This window comes from Scardinius erythrophthalmus (genome assembly GCF_964197995.2).
Source record: "Scardinius erythrophthalmus genome assembly, chromosome: 7".
NCBI lineage: Eukaryota > Metazoa > Chordata > Actinopteri > Cypriniformes > Leuciscidae > Scardinius > Scardinius erythrophthalmus.
In genome coordinates this window covers 27,384,922-27,401,157 of record NC_138227.1, presented here as the reverse complement: position 1 = coordinate 27,401,157, position 16,236 = coordinate 27,384,922, and the positions used below count along the sequence as shown (strand labels likewise).

At 42.3% G+C, this 16,236-nt stretch overlaps 1 pseudogene across 1 annotated transcript; it reads left to right on the top strand.

The window, feature by feature from the left end:
- Positions 1-1,133: 1,133 nt before the first annotated feature.
- Positions 1,134-7,129, top strand: LOC308693779 (C3a anaphylatoxin chemotactic receptor-like; annotated as a pseudogene). Its single transcript has 2 exons — positions 1,134-1,142; positions 6,457-7,129. The product of its transcript is annotated as a C3a anaphylatoxin chemotactic receptor-like (transcript).
- Positions 7,130-16,236: the final 9,107 nt, after the last annotated feature.

Sequence of the window (16,236 nt, the reverse complement as noted above, 5' to 3'; positions counted from 1 at the left end):
AATAAAAAAAAATTGTGCGTGAAACTGCATGGAAAAATGGTGTTGCACATGAAATGTGTTTCAGAAATGTGTTTCTCTCTTTATTTGTTGTGTAGAAGCAACACGTTTTGGACCTGAAAACTTGACCAGAGGCTCAACAAATTATACCACTATCCAGCCTGATGACTCAAGCTTTCAGATTTTTTATTTATGCATTTACACTGTCACCTTTATAGTGGGTTTCATTGGAAACGGACTTGTCATATTTCTGACTGGCTGCAGAATGAAGACAACAGTCAACTCTATTTGGTTTCTCAACTTGGCGATTGCAGACTTCTTCTTCATATCATTCGGAATCATTCATGTTTTTTTGTTCATCAAAACATCATATCATCAAAACATTTTTTTGCACAAGTCCTTTAGGTATGTTCTCTCCACGATGATATCACTAAATCAATTTGCTAGCGTTTTTTTCCTCGTAGTTATTAGTCTGGACCGATGCCTGTGCACATGGATGGTTGTTTGGGCTCAAAATAAACGAACTGTACTTAGAGCCAGGATCATCTGCATGATCGTGTGGGTTTCATCCATCAGCTGCAACATACCTTTCTTCATCGGGAATTTTCCTTTAAAGTTTCTGGTCACATATAAATTTTTAGTGGGCTTACTCATCCCCTTCATGATCATTGCATCTTCACACATTGCTATTGGAGTACGAATCAAACGCCTCAAAATGGGGAAGCAGCTCAGGTCGTACAGGGTCATTATGGCTGTTGTTCTGACTTTTTTCATTTGTTGTTTTCCAATCAGTATTTTCCGGATTTATATCATAATGAGTGCCAGTGATGAAGTACTTCTGAAAGCAAAGATATTTAGTTACTATCTGTTTTTTCTAAACAGCTGTTTAAACCCCATTCTCTATGTGTTCATGTGTGATGAGTATAAAAAGAAGCTTAAACAGTCTCTACTGGTGGTGTTGGAGACAGCGTTTGCTGAAGATCATCTGGACTTTAGAGGAAGGCCCCTTTGAAATATTAGATATTTAGAAAAACTTTTCACAGTCTCTAAATGATTGTAAGGTTAGATGTAGCGCGACTTTACCAGCTCACAATGTGCGTGGAAGCAGTGTTAAAAGTTCAAAGGGCAATCTAGCAATGCTTGTGGTAAGGGGAACTAGTTTCTAAAACAAATACCAATGTGTTTCGGCTTAAGAGCCTTATGACACAATACATGAACATTTGAAGATATTTCGATTTAAATTTAATGCATAATGAAGCCGTGTAGACAAAATTTTAACAGTGTGTTTTTTTGTTGTTATTTTTATTTAATTTCTTGTGTGAGGATGGATGATGGAATCTGATGTTCTAACAATAGACAGTAAAAGAAATGGACACAGAGACCCCATAGACTTCGACGGAGACCAGTGAAGTCAATAAACTTGTTTGAGATGCGCCTTGCCTCGCCTGAAATGTATGCGAGAGTAGGCGGCTTGTGAACTGAAGGCAAATTATAAAGACTGGCTCCACGGGATGCAACAGATGCCGACCATAAAGTCACTTCACACACACACGCAGAAACCTACTACAGAAAAGGACTTTTTACCCATAAAGTCACTCTTAAATGTACTAAATATATGCCTTTTGTGTTAAGATGTGTTTATAAACCATAGGAAATCATATATATGTCCTATTGTAACATTAATCTAACTGCAAATGCCGATACTAATGCATAATAATGTATCTTTGCATTGCTACAACATCTATATTCTATTTTTTATACCTGTGCGATCCTTTTGACCTGATGGAGTTGAATTTCGATAAGCAATTGCAGTAATTTGTATCATTTGACACATTTCATATGTCTTGAGCAAATCTTCTCAAATTCGATCTCACTCATGACCAGAGGTGTCAAAAGTATTTACATTCATTACTCAAGTAGAAGTATAGATACTAGGGTTTAAAAAGACTTCTGTAGAAGTTGAAGTATCAACTCAAGCTTTTTACTCAAGTAAAAGTATAAAAGTACTGGTTTCAAAACTACTTAAAGTATAAAAGTAAAAGTAATGTAAGGAAAAAAATGCCATTAAGGAAAAAAGCTAAGGCCGTGCCACAGGGGCCTATATAGTGCACTACTAAAATTTGGGATGATGCACTAGGCTACCTGTTTCAGCCGTATATATGCCCATAGAAAATTAATTTTCTAAATAAATAAGCGGAGGAATCGGGAAATTAATAGGGTAATGTATTAAGGTTTTTAGTCTATATTGACCTTACACATGTCTGCATCTTTCATTAAAGGGATATAGTTCACCCAAAACTGAAAATCATTTACTCACCCTCAAACTGTTTCAATCCTGTATGAATTTATTTATTCTGCTGAACACAAAAGATATTTTGAAGAATGTCGATAACCAGACAGTGGATGGACCCCATTGACTTCCATAGTAGGAAAAAAAATACTATGGAAGTCAATGGCTACCATCAACTGTCTGGTTATCGACATTCTTCAAAATATCTTCTTTTGTGTTCAGCAGAAGAAAGAAACTGGTTTGAAACAACCTGAGAGTGCGTAAATGATGACATAATTTTCATTTTTAACTAAGTGAACTAATCATTTAACAGAAATTAACTGTTGGCATATGTTTCACATCAATACTGTCCAGTTTGTCCTGTTGGACACGACACACAGCAATCAAGTGTCACTTGTGACCATTGCTCTGAGCCATGTTTTCAGTGTCCTAAGAGCACTGAAACTTCTTTCAGTCCAGCTGATGAGACTGGGATGATTTGATCAACAGGCCTCTCATTTCAACAAGACCAGCCTTCAACAGACCAAGCAATGTTATTTTTTCATGTTTTATGGGGACTATAGACTAACCTTACCTATCACAGAAAATTGACTGCATTTTTACATTTTCAAAAAACAAAAGTCTGATTTATAAGCTGTTTTCTGAAAAAAAAAAAAAAAAAAAAAAGGACAAGGATTTCGGATATTGACATCTTTGTGGGGATATTTTGACCCTATAATGTAGAGTTGCACACACACTCTCTCTCTCTCTCACGCTCACACACACACACACTCTCTCTCTCTCTCGCTCACGCGCACACACACACACACACACACACACACACACACACACACACACACACACACACACACACTCTCTCTCTCTCTCTCATGCGCACACACACTCTCTCTCTCTCTCTCTCTCTCTCTCTCTCTCTCACACACACACACACACACACACACACACACACACACACACACACTAACGATTATGTTAGTGTTATGTTACGATTGTCATTATATTGTAAAAACGTCTGTCCCCAAATCAATATTTGACGCAATTTGCCCCGTATTCTTGATCACAGAACTGTTGATTTCTCCCTCGCTTACCGCATCTAGGTTTCCTTAGGACTCGGAGGAGTTTTGGCGCTTCGCACCATGGACATCATATAGGCTATATATGATGTCTATGCTTCGCACAACCAAATGTGACTACAGCCTCTCACAAGTTAGAAAGAAAACACAAAGCCAATCAGTTTAGCGATGTGTGTTCAGGAGGCGGGACTCAGATCTATTAACCGTTTGTGTAATTGGCCAATTTTTTTTTTTTAACGACGACAAGCCGGAATGAAAACAAGCCGAAATGAACTAGGAGTAACGAGGCTATTTTTAAAATGTAAGGAGTAGAAAGTACAGATAATTGCGTGAAAATGTAAGGAGTAGAAGTAAAAAGTCGTCTGAAAAATAATTACTCCAGTAAAGTATAGATACCCAAAATTTCTACTTAAGTAATGTAACGAAGTATTTGTACTTCGTTACTTGACACCTCTGCTCATGACTCATTCGAGTGGGCGTGTCTAACAGGACAAAGGAAAACCTTCCGCTCGAAATGCTCTAAAATGATTCGTCCTCCACGCAAAAGGAGGCGTACACGGGACACTGATAAAAGTCCAAACCTTCAGTTTCTCTCTCTCTCTTCTCCCTCCTTCGGAAAACTTTGGAAACCCAAGTCCGGACCGGCTTTGGCCTGCTTCTCTTCTTTTTTATTTCTTTGTATGTTGTCTATAGTCTAGTTTCATTTTCCTATTCGCCTCTGTTCATTCACAAGCTGAATGAACTTAGCCTGAATCATTCTCGGTGGTTACGTTCAAGTGAAACTTCAAATCTTCCCGCTACACAACTCCGGAAGAAACCAGGACACGCAGTTCAGCTCTAAAAGGGACACACCGATCCCTTTTTCTCAACTCCACAAAAGAGTGCCTCAAACTGCAAGTATCTGACATATTTAAAGCTGAATCTAGGTGTCTCTCAAAAGGGTTCTTTGTTGGTAATAAGTTGCCAGTCTCTTCTTCAATTCTCTCTCATTCTCTCTCTCATCCTTTTCTGTCATTCTATCTTTCTCTAAGTCTGATCATTTTATTCTCCCTCTCACTGTTATTTGTTATCTTGTATTGTTTAACTGTATTTTATGTACATAGACATATAATCCATGTATATTGTGTAGTTTGATGTATTCTTAGTTCAATTATTAAAACCCAATATATCTGCAATTGATTCTGTCTATTTTTGCCACATTACGAGTCCCTGAAATGTTGATCTAGCTACAAGCTTTACAATTTGATTACGGTTTTAGTAACCTACATTAAATCTTATAACAATGTTACGATGAGGCAAGGACGAAGCAGAGAGAGAATCCATATGCAAGCATACTTTAATAGAACTAAGAGAACACAGAACTCAGGACAGAAAACAGCTACAACGACCGACAAACAACAACTGAAGCACAGAGGTTTATAAACACAGGCAAACAAGCTAAACAAGATAACAAGGGGGCGTGGTTAATGGGAAACACCTGGGATGACTAATAACCAGCAGCGAAGGAAGCTCTGGGCTGGATGGGACCAGCGGCGAAGAGGGCTTTGAGCTGGGCAGGACCAGCGGCGAAGGAAGCTCTGGACTGGACGGAACCAGCGGCAAAGGAAGCTCTGGGCTGGATGGGACCAGCGGCGAAGAGGGCTTTGAGCTGGGCAGGACCAGCGGCGAAGGAAGCTCTGGGCTGAACAGGACCAGCGGCGAAGGATGCTCTGGACTGGACGGAACCAGCGGCGAAGGGGGCTCTGGACTGGATGGGACCAGCGGCGAAGAGGGCTTTGAGCTGGGCAGGACCATCACAGACACTGGCTCGGCGGCGGCCATCTTGTCCATAGACACTGGCTCGGCAGCGGCCATCTTGTCTGGAGACACTGGCTCGGTGGCGGCGGCCATCTTGTCCGGAGACATTGGCTACAACACCTGGGATGACTAATAGACAGACAGGGAACCACTAAACATGACAAGACACAAAACCACATCGTGACAAACAAGAAGGTGATTTTTCATGGCCAGAAAACTGATCTTCCTGGAATTATAAGAAGTGATAACTTTTATGAGAAGTTGATAAGTTAATCTTACGGTCTTTGCTGGACAAACAACTGTTCGATAATTACATTAATTTCCAGTAAAAGATATCAGGATAATTGATCTGAAGAATGGAATATTGATATATTCAATTTATCTATTTTTCAGCTTCAATCATTTTAATGTAACTGTAATATGCAATATATGTTAATCATATTCCTGATTAATTATTTAAATTCCCTGTATATCATTTGAGCTAATGCGTTTACGTTACAACATTTTCGTGTTTCTTTAGAAATAATTAATGGACAAATGGAGTCTTTAAACGCCTCAAATGTAAAGTTATTCGCTGTCAAAGTGACGCCAAAATGAATGGGAGTCAATGGAATATTAACAGCAGGTGAGGGTCTGCTAATCAATGGCAGTCCCCGGGGAAGCTTCAGTTTTTTCTGAAACATTACCCCCGTGACTCAGACACATTTCTAACCGGCATGCATCTCGCACTGATCACCGGTGATCAGTTCTGTGCAGATTTTGCTCATCTCAAACAAGCCTTTTGATTAGTGCAGTCAGTTTTATTGTTTCATAAATGTATAAATAGCTTATTAAAGGAATAGTTCACCCAAAAATGAAAATTATCCCTTAATTTACTCACCCTCAAGCCATAGGTGTATGACCATCTTCTTTCAGTCGAACACAAACGAAGTGATATTGAAAAATATCCTGCCTCTTCACAGCTTTGTGGATTAATAAATGCCTTCTGAAGCTAAACGACTCTGTTTATTTACCGAGACAACAGGTAAGATTATTGGCCTTTTCACTTTTTCACAAGTTTAAATGTTTAACATGTTTAACAGTTTCTGCATTATAGCTTATGTTTTATTCATTTGCACTTTGTATTTTTGTTTTTCTTATAAAGTTTCTTTTCTCACATTTTCTTCCTTGATGCCGGATTATTATTTGTTTTGGCAGATTGAGTACCATTTAACCACAGTTTTGCAACAAATGGTTAAACTATGGTGAGTGTAGCAAAACCATGGTTAATTTGTAGTTACCATAGTTTAACTATAAAAGATCAGCCTGGACTGCTGCCTGTCCCCCTGGCTGATGGTGTGGTCCCGGACCAAACGAACTGTCCTGAGAGCAAATATAATTTACCTGCTTATTTGGTTAGCATCAGTCCCTTGCAGCCTACCTTTAGTCATCTCTCGGAAAAAAATTCCCTTTCTGCTCAACAAACACTGTGAATTCGTGAAATTCAGAAACTAGAATCATACAAGAGGCAGGTAGTGTACTGTTTTGCGGTGGGGTTCCTCCCGTTCATCATAATCACTGCTTCATATGTAGTGATCGGAGTTAAGCGCCTCCAGAAAAACAATAATCTAAAACCCTTCCGTATTATCCTGGCAGTAATCCTGGCCTCCTTCTTCTGCTGGCTTCCCTTTTATGTTCACAAATTACTTGAAGTGTGGTTGCATGAAATGAATGCGACAAACCCATCGCTGACCAGCTTCAAGGAGGTTTACGACCAGATAGGGCCCTTCACAGTCAATCTTGTCTACTTGAACAGCTGCCTGAATCCTTCATGTGTGAAGATTTTCAGAAAAAGCTCAAGCAGTCTTTAGTATTTGTGTTCGAGAGTGCATTTGCAGAGGAACTCTCTCCTCTCAAAACATTCCCAATCCAAATGCATATCTCATTCTCAGGGTGTAACAGGGATGGAAATGACCCAATCTTCAACACTTGAAGTTTAAATTAAACATAGAATCAAATATTTACATATATCAAATTACAAAAATAAAAATATAGCTGCAAGCAGCAATACGGGGCCAAGCCCTTAAACGCACCGCAAGCAGAACAAGTACAGCAAGCTACAAGTGTAATACTCGGATTTGCGAGTCTCGAGGAATCCGTGCTTACCGAGTATTATGCGTGGGTTCTTGGCTATTTTCTGTATCCGTCGTGGTCACTTGATAGAGGAGTCAGACCAAGACTTCTGTGCTCAGAACTCAGTGTTTATTTCAACATTTGAACTCTATGACTCTACATCGTTCCACCCGATTACATCGTCCATTCCTCCATCCATCTCAACTCTCCTCTCCTCCTCTCTTTTTCCACTCCTCCCCTTTTCGCGTGTCTCTTACACTCGCGATATCTCGCGTACCATCTAACTTTATTTAAACCTTCCCATTTCAATTCTTACATAATACTCCCCTTCCTATAAGAAATGTCCTCATTTCTGTCGACACAAAACCCCATAAGAGAACATGTGATAACAGTGCATGTCATGAAATGTACACATTATATATATATTTTTCCCACTACTGTAAGGCCATGAGAACAATGAACTCGTCATACTGTTAAACAACTTACAGTGGTATCAAAAAAATAAAAAAATAAAAATAAATTGAACCAGTGGGCACTCCCACTACCATCGAAGGTGGCATTTGGGGGGGCTGTACCAAAGAAGATGCGGGGCAAATGTCACTAGCATTATCCTTTGAAACATCAGGTAGGGGGCCGTACTGCGGCAACGGTTGGTGTGCTGGCGGCAAACGTGGCCTGGGGGGTCCAACGGGAGGTCCTGGGGCTATTGGCGTAACATGAGGTGGAAGAAGACCTGATAACGTGTTCAGAGTGTTTGGTTTGGCGGTTAACGATTATAGCAATGTCGCTGTTGTCCTTGCGCTTTGTCCCGGTAGGCAGTTGCTGACCGATAAGCAGAGGATAATCTGTGTCGTAGTGAATTAGCAAAAGCTGCAGGCGTGCCCGATGTGGCTGAAGTGATAGAGGTGCCATCCTGAAATAGCACGTCTAAGGGAACGCGGGCCTCGCGTCCATGCGCTAAAAAGAATGGCGTGAACCCGGTACTGGAATGATTGATGGTGTTGTAAGCTAATGCGACATGTGGGAGGTGTTCGTCCCATTCCCTACCAGACTCAAAGAGATATTTGGCAAGCTCATCTTTTAAGGTGCGATTGAAGCGCTCCACAGCGTCGTTACATTGGGCGTGGTAGGGAGATGTGCGGAGCTTTTTAATGCCCATTAACAAAGATTTTGAATGAGGTCAGATTCGAATTGTCTGCCTTGGTCGGAGTGCAAGGCATCCGGAACCCCATGTTGCGGTATATAATGATCAAAAATGCAACCTGCCACAGAGATAGCTGTCTGATCCTTCAAAGGATACAGATTTACAAATTTAGTGTACAGGTCCATCATCACTAAAACGTAACGGTTGCCTTTAGTCGACAAAGGCAGCTCGGTAATGTCCGCAGCGACAATTTCGAATGGTCGATCAGGAGAAATGGAAATGAGCGGAGCTTGTGGTCGGGGTACAGGCGAACGTCGGGACTGACAGGCCGCGCATCGAGAACAATGTTTAGATATGTCTGCAGACATGTAGGGCCAATAAAAGAGCCGCCTAGCCCTATTCAAGGTTTTAGCATGTCCGTAGTGGCCAACTGAAGGATCGCCGTGCACATGGGTCAATATGTCTGGAACCAAGGACGTCGGAATGACAATTTGGAAGACGTCGTCCGCAGGAGATTCGCGCGACAGTCTACACAAGACATTGTCATGTATAGTTAACCGACTGAATTGTGACCACAATTTCCTAACGTATGGTGATGTGTTCCGGAGCCTCCACAAAGGGGGCTTATGACCCGTTTCTACCCATGAGAGGACAGTGGCCAAGTCAGGGTCAGACCGTTGTTGTTCTGCTACTTTCCAGTCACTTTGAATTTGAATTAGGTTCGCTGTGACATAATTGGGAACAGGCGTGCCTACAAGAGAATTAACATCCATTTTTGGTGTTTGCAGAGGTGTCGACGCAAGGTTTGACTGAGGCTCGAACAATGTGGTCTGTGTGGCGACCGAAAACTTGGCGGACTCCTGTTCGTTGCCATTATCTTGTTGAACAACCTCACCCTGTGGCCGTCGAGACATAGCGTCTGCGTTCAAGTGTTTGGCACCTTCGCGGTGGCGTACACACCAATCATAAAGGTCTAATTCGACTGCCCAACGTGCACGTCTACCCGTTGGATCGTGGTCCAAAGGGAGCTTTTTTAGTCCGACCAATGGCTTGTGGTCCGTGATGATAGTAAATGGGTGGCACGCAAGGTAGTGGCGGAAATGGCGCACTGACCACACAATGGCGAATAGTTCTCAATCAAAAGTGGACCATTTCCTTTCCGACACAGACAGCACATGGCTGGCGTATGCAATAACATGCTCCTTGCCATCCACCTGCTGTGAGAGGACAAAGCCAACTGAATACAGGGACACGTCTGTGTAAAGTAGGAAGGGTATCGAAAGGTTCGGAAACGCCATAATAGGCGGCGACGTCAATGCTTCCTTTAAGACACGAAACGATTCATCCGCCTGAACTGACCAAGTGAACGCAACACCCTTGTGTGTTAACCGGTGTAAGGGCTCTGCTGTATGAGCGAAGTTTTTTATAAACCTGCGGTAATACGAACATAAGCCTAAGAAAGCCCTGACCTGCGTGGCGGATGTTGGAATTGGCCACGTCTTAACTTTCTCGATGTTTGATGGGTCAGGCTCAACTCCGGCGCTGGAGACACGATGGCCCAAAAACGTAACCGAGGAGCATGCCAGATGGCATTTAGACGGCTTGAGTTTAAGTCCAGCCGAACGGAAGCGTCCAAAGACGTCGCGCAAATGTTTCAGATGTTGTGCGAAGTCTGCACTGTAAACTATTATGTCGTCTAAATAGATCAAGCAAATGCTCCAATGAAGACCACGGAGCACCAACTCCATTAAGCGCTGGAAGCTAGGCGGCGCGTTTGATATACCCATGGGCATCATATGGAACTGATAAAGCCCTGCTCCCGTTGAAAACGCAGTTTTTTCTTTGTCTGCCGGGTTAAGGGGTATTTGCCAATAACCCGCAGTCAAATCAATCGTGGTGAACATTTGTGCCCCAGGCAGCCTATCTAGAGTGTCGTCGACCCGAGGAAGAGGGTGTGAGTCCTTGATTGGGACTGCATTGAGTCGTCTGTAGTCCACACAGAACCGGTATGTACCGTCTTTCTTTCGAACGAGTACAACCGGGGCTGACCATGGGCTCTGTGACTCCTCAATGATGTCACACTTTAAAAGCCTAGACACCTCTTCTTGTAGAATATTCTGCGTCGCTGGTGATGAGCGATATGGGCGTAGTTTGATTGGCGCTGCGTCTCCTGTGTTAATGGTGTGTGTGACTAAATCGGTCCGTCCGTAACCGTGTGGATGTGAACTAAAAATGTCTGCAAATTCTGTCAGCAACTCCTTAAGTCACGACTGCTGGTCTGCATCTAAGCAGGTGTCTGCTAAAAGCGTGTCCTGAACAGTGCGTGTTTTGTCAGTGGAGGTGGATACAGATGAAACTAGTACGTATTCATCCTGTGTTTTTCCCGTTATGGAGAAAAACTGGCCAACGGGGCATCCCGCCTCTAAAATAACCGGTTGGCTGGTCGGATTAACGACTCTAACGATGCCTCTACCGTTTTGAATCGACGTTAGAGTGCGCGCGATGCCTAAAGGCACAGCCTGGGGAGACTGAGGCTCTACAATACCCACATATGAATCTGTGTAAGGGTTTGCGACAGCACCGTCTTTAATTGACACTGAGATCGTCATTTCTGACATTGATGGCACAGTTACCTGTGCAATAGTGTTCGCTGTGCCCTGTACTGGAATGAATGACTGTGGCGGTGAGAGAAATACTGTAGTGTCATACAATCGAAGCTGTTTGTGTGGTATATCGACCGTAACTGCGTGTTTGACCATGAAATCCCATCCGATAAGCACCGGATGGGTTGCTGTTCGTGTTATGTGAAAAATGTGAGAAAATGTGGCATCCCCAATATGTAGAAGGGCTGTTACAGAGCCCAGTATGTCTAATGGTTGTCCTGTGACTGAGGAGGCCAACACGAATTACTTATTAATAGGTTGAGATGCCAAGGCTGGGATCAATCTACGACAGTCGTCGGTAATGAGGGATAAACCCGAACCAGTATCGACTAGAGCGTAGATTTCGGTGCCAGCCAGCGTAACTTGAATGAATGGTGTAGGTGGGCTGGAGCTGACATTTGGTCCCCAATGACAGCTTCTACTCGTTTCCCTGATGTGGCGAAGGAGGGGCAGTATCTCTTTTGACTGAAGAGAAATGTACATGGCGGGTAGGGGATGTATGAGAGTGTGGTGACTGTTTGTAACGCGGAGCTGGTGATGGTGAGCGATGGGTGCGATAAGTAGAATGCCTGTAATGTGAGTTTGGTGAGGGTGAGCGAGTGGCGTGTGGTCTGTCATCATAGACCAGATGGGATCGGGGTTCTCTTGAGGGGGAGCGGTCTGGTCTAGGGTGTGTATAATTGTGTCTATGGGGGCTATGTTGATCGGGATGTGAATGATATGGGGTGTGTGACTCACAACACAGGGGAGGGGGAGAATAGCTGCGACGGCTCTGATGACGAGGGTCTTCATCAGATGTAGTGTAATCGTGAGAAGAGCGGCGGCGGTGCGAGGAGCTGTAGTCATCATAAGGTTGTTGCCGTCGCTCTCTCTGTAGGTGCTGTGACGGGCAGCGGCAGTCCTGACGACGATGGCGACGGTCATCCCACTCAGGCTGGCGAGTCTGTGGTGTTATGTTGTAGTCAACAGCTGCGCAGGTGTGTGTAGTTTCTGTCATCTTGTGCTGAAGGTTGGCGATCTGTTGTGAGAGTACATCCAGGCGGTCGTCAGTCCGATGCTCATGAGACTGGCGTAAAGTATGCAGGTCCATCCGGAGGTCTGCGATGGCTGAGGCCAGATCTGTGATGGGTGTTGGCGTCGCTATTGCAGATAAAGGCTGCTGATGCACAGTCACTGGCACGTGATCTGAACTTGCAAAAATATAGCACGTAAAATATTATGGGCAATATTAACGTGCCTGCAGGTTAATGTGGCTATTTATGTCGTTCAGAGTCAAGTAGAAAATGTCCATACTGAAAACAGAAAGATAAAAATAGCCAACCAGCGCTGCCACCAGTGTAATACTCGGATTTGCGAGTCTCGAGGAATCCGTGCTTACCGAGTATTATGCGTGGGTTATTGGCTATTTTCTGTATCCGTCGTGGTCACTTGATAGAGGAGTCAGACCAAGACTTCTGTGCTCAGAACTCAGTGTTTATTTCAACATTTGAACTCTATGACTCTACATCGTTCCACCCGATTACATTGTCCATTCCTCCATCCATCTCAACTCTCCTCTCCTCCTCTCTTTTTCCACTCCTCCCCTTTTCGCGTGTCTCTTACACTCGCGATATCTCGCGTACCATCTAACTTTATTTAAACCTTCCATTTTCAATTCTTACACAAGTTCAGCAAGTACAGCAAGCACAGCAGCACATCAGGTCCTTTAAGCACAGCAGCGCAGCAAGCATTTAAGCACCAACAGCAGTGCAGAGCCGCAAGAACAAAAATAGCAGAAATTGAATAGACATGTAAATGTACATCAAGCACAGCGAGCATTTAAGCACCAACAGCAGTGCAGAGCCGAAAGGAATTTAAATGGCAACTTTATACACAATTTTAAAGTTGTCCCAGACAGGACTTGAACCCATGACCAGAATGGTTCGGGGTTCGAGATATGTGGTTTAGCAACTTGGGCCACTCAGAGAACATAATTTTCAAAGCTGTAGAGGAGAGGCTTCAGTGTAAGAATAAGCACACAAAATCATGTTAACGAGATTAGCATGCTAAGCTATCTTATGGTTATCCTGATAGCTGAAGAGCCACATTAGAAAGAATGGCATCTGGTTAGCATGCTAACCAATTATTATGCTAAGCTAACTAGCATAAGGCAACAAACACAGGCTAGGTCAAATTCGGAGACGAATATCTCGGGAACGGTAGTGAATATCAAAAATCTGTTCAGTCATTTCTGTGCGGCTCAGTCCAAAGAACATCTGATCAAATTTTGGGCAAAATTTAGCAAAATTTGAAGGAGGAGAAGTGAAAAAACTGTTCGTGTGGGTTAAAAAAACTGTTCCCCCTAACCCTGCTCCAATATGGCGGGCAGTCACATTGTTGGAAAATGACAAATGAGATATCATCGGAATTGGCATAAGCCAAGAAACATAATGACAGTCAATTTTGTCTATTTGAAAGCAATCAAAATTTGAACAATGTTTTCAAAAGTTATAAGCGTTTTTGCAAAAGACCTTATACCTCTGGAACACTAGGTGGCGCTGTGTTCTTCGCTGTGTTCAAACTTCTCAGGTACCTTCAGGTTATGGTGTCGATCATTCCTACCAAGTTTTGTGCCGATATGTCAAATAGTTTAAAATATATTGCAATGTATGACAAAAATCAAAATGGCAGACAAGTGGTTCATCCAATCCTGCCAAAATCAGTATCCACGGATTGAGCATGAACCAAGGAATCTCCATAGATACCACATTTATGATTTTCTGACAAACTGTTCAAAAGTTATTGGCCAAAATATAATTTTTTCATATCTCATGACCTGTAGGTGGCGCTGTTCCCAACTTTGGCATGGAACCTCAGATCATGCGTCCGATGAAGTGTACCAATTTACGTTTCGATTGATCAAACTTTGGCCGAGATACAGCCTCTTAGCCAATTTTGGGCAATTTGAGCAAATTGTGGACAAAATTGGACAAATTTTGAAGGAGGAGTAGCGAAAAAACTGAATACTGTACTTTTCAAAATGGCCACTACTGTAATGGGCAGAGTCTTAATGTAAGGTACTGCTTGTGATCATCATGATGAGTGGAATCAGGTGTACTAAGTTTCATGTCTCTAGATCAAAGGGTTCAACCATTTGGAGTTGGTGCTAGACTCTAAAAAATTGGTCCAATTACTATTCATTACCATCACTAGAAGTGTACCAAATTTCATCATTTTCCTATGTACGGCTCATAGGGCTGCCATAGACTTCCATTGGCGGAAGAATAATAATAATAAGAAAACTAACAGATACAATAGGTGTCTTGCCCCTTCAGGGCTTGGCCCCTAATAATATGCTAATTTAACGTATAAAGAAGCAGTGTAAACTAAATAGTGTTCAGTGTTGTTGTTTTTAAGGATGGATGATGGAAGCTGATGTGTCAACAAAAAATATAGATTTGTAGCGTCATAAATGTATTGAAGGGGGTTGATTGGAATCAACTGCTGCTTCAATGTATATGTAATTAGATTTTAGATTTTACTTTGTTATAGAAGTTACCAGTGTGATTACTGAAATGTTCTTTTCATGTATTCTTTAATGTCAGTATTTGATATCTGAATGCAGCTTGCTTTTTTATCCCGGCTTCCAGAAATGAAATAGGGACATGCTTTGTGTTTGAGAAAGGTCTTCAACGTGTTAAAACATATAGGGGTCACTGAAGTCTATAGTTTAAGGGACCATTTCTCAGTTAAAGCCTATATTTTCCATTTAGACAAAAGTGTCCTATCTTGAGAGAAAGAAATGAAAGCTTTAGTATAAGTTCTGCTGGGAAGACTCAATTACTACGTCACTTATTGCCTTCACTTCTATCCAATCATATTCTTATGCTCACTGTATAAAAGCACGGTACTTACACATGTTTGAGTTCGCAGATACTGAAGCGACGATTACCCCCATCCTCCCCACCACCACCAGGATGGTCCCGTCCATACCTCCCAGGGGGGGTCGGCTGCGCCCCTGCCTTCATCTTTAGGCAGGAATTGCAGATCCGATACTCTCGGATTATGCACTACGGACGGGGCCTACGCCAAATGACTTTGTAGTTTATCAGCTTGCTGAGCTGTCAATAAATGTATGGTTTATTGAAATAACTCTCCCGAGTCTTTCTGGTAGAACTTGTTATCTTGATGTTTTGAGACAAGACTCCTGTTTATAGTTAGAGCCTGGCCAAATCCAACCTTGGAAAAGCTGTGTGTCAGTGTGTGTGTGTTAGTCTTCTTGGTTACAGGTTAAGGAACCACTGGCATTATTGGAGATTGACTGAGTTGTTGTTCGGGACATACTGGCGCCCAGTAACCCAAATCTGTGACCAGGAAGGTCACAACGTGTCTAACTTCAGGGTCCGAGTGTCAGCTGCATAATCTATGTAGATATGCTTCTGTCTATCTGTATTTGTGTGGAAAATGAATATGTTTATCTATTTCTTAGCCATTGAGATTGAATCATTCAACCTGTAAGCAATGATGTAGCTTAGACCTTGGAAATTGTATAACTGCTGTGATCTTTGTATCTGTAAGCGGGGCGGCCTACGAACTCCTGTGTGAGTCTTGAAGCTGACTTCTGCTGATGAAACTGCAAACTATCTTCAGTAAAACTTTTCTTCAACTTATTATAATTCTGACTCTGGGTCTTCTTTCAAACATCTGATCCTTGGGTCCTAAACTGTTAACCCCTAACAGTATAAATAGCTGAAATGCATGCCTTACCAAAAGGTTAGTACACCCAAAAATTTAAATGATCCCATGATTTACTCACCTTCAAGCCATCAGGTATATATGACTTTCTTCTTTCCACCGATCACAAAAGTTATTTTAAAATAATATCCTGGCTCTTCCCACCTTTGTAATAGCATTTACAGTTTTTCTTGATTGCTTAAACACTATAACCAGGCTTTTGAACTAAAATTTCAAAACCATAAAACTTTTATCAAAAAATCATTTATCAAAAAGCACACCCATTTCCCTAAACTATAAACACTATTCCCATTTTGACACCTGAATCAGATTTGTTGAACTGTCACTGTGGAGGAGGAGGGGATGGGAATGAGAGTAAGAGGTGAAGGAAGAGGAAAAGTAGGAGGTGGAGGAGGAGGAAGAGCAGTAGGGAGTGGAGGAAAGTGA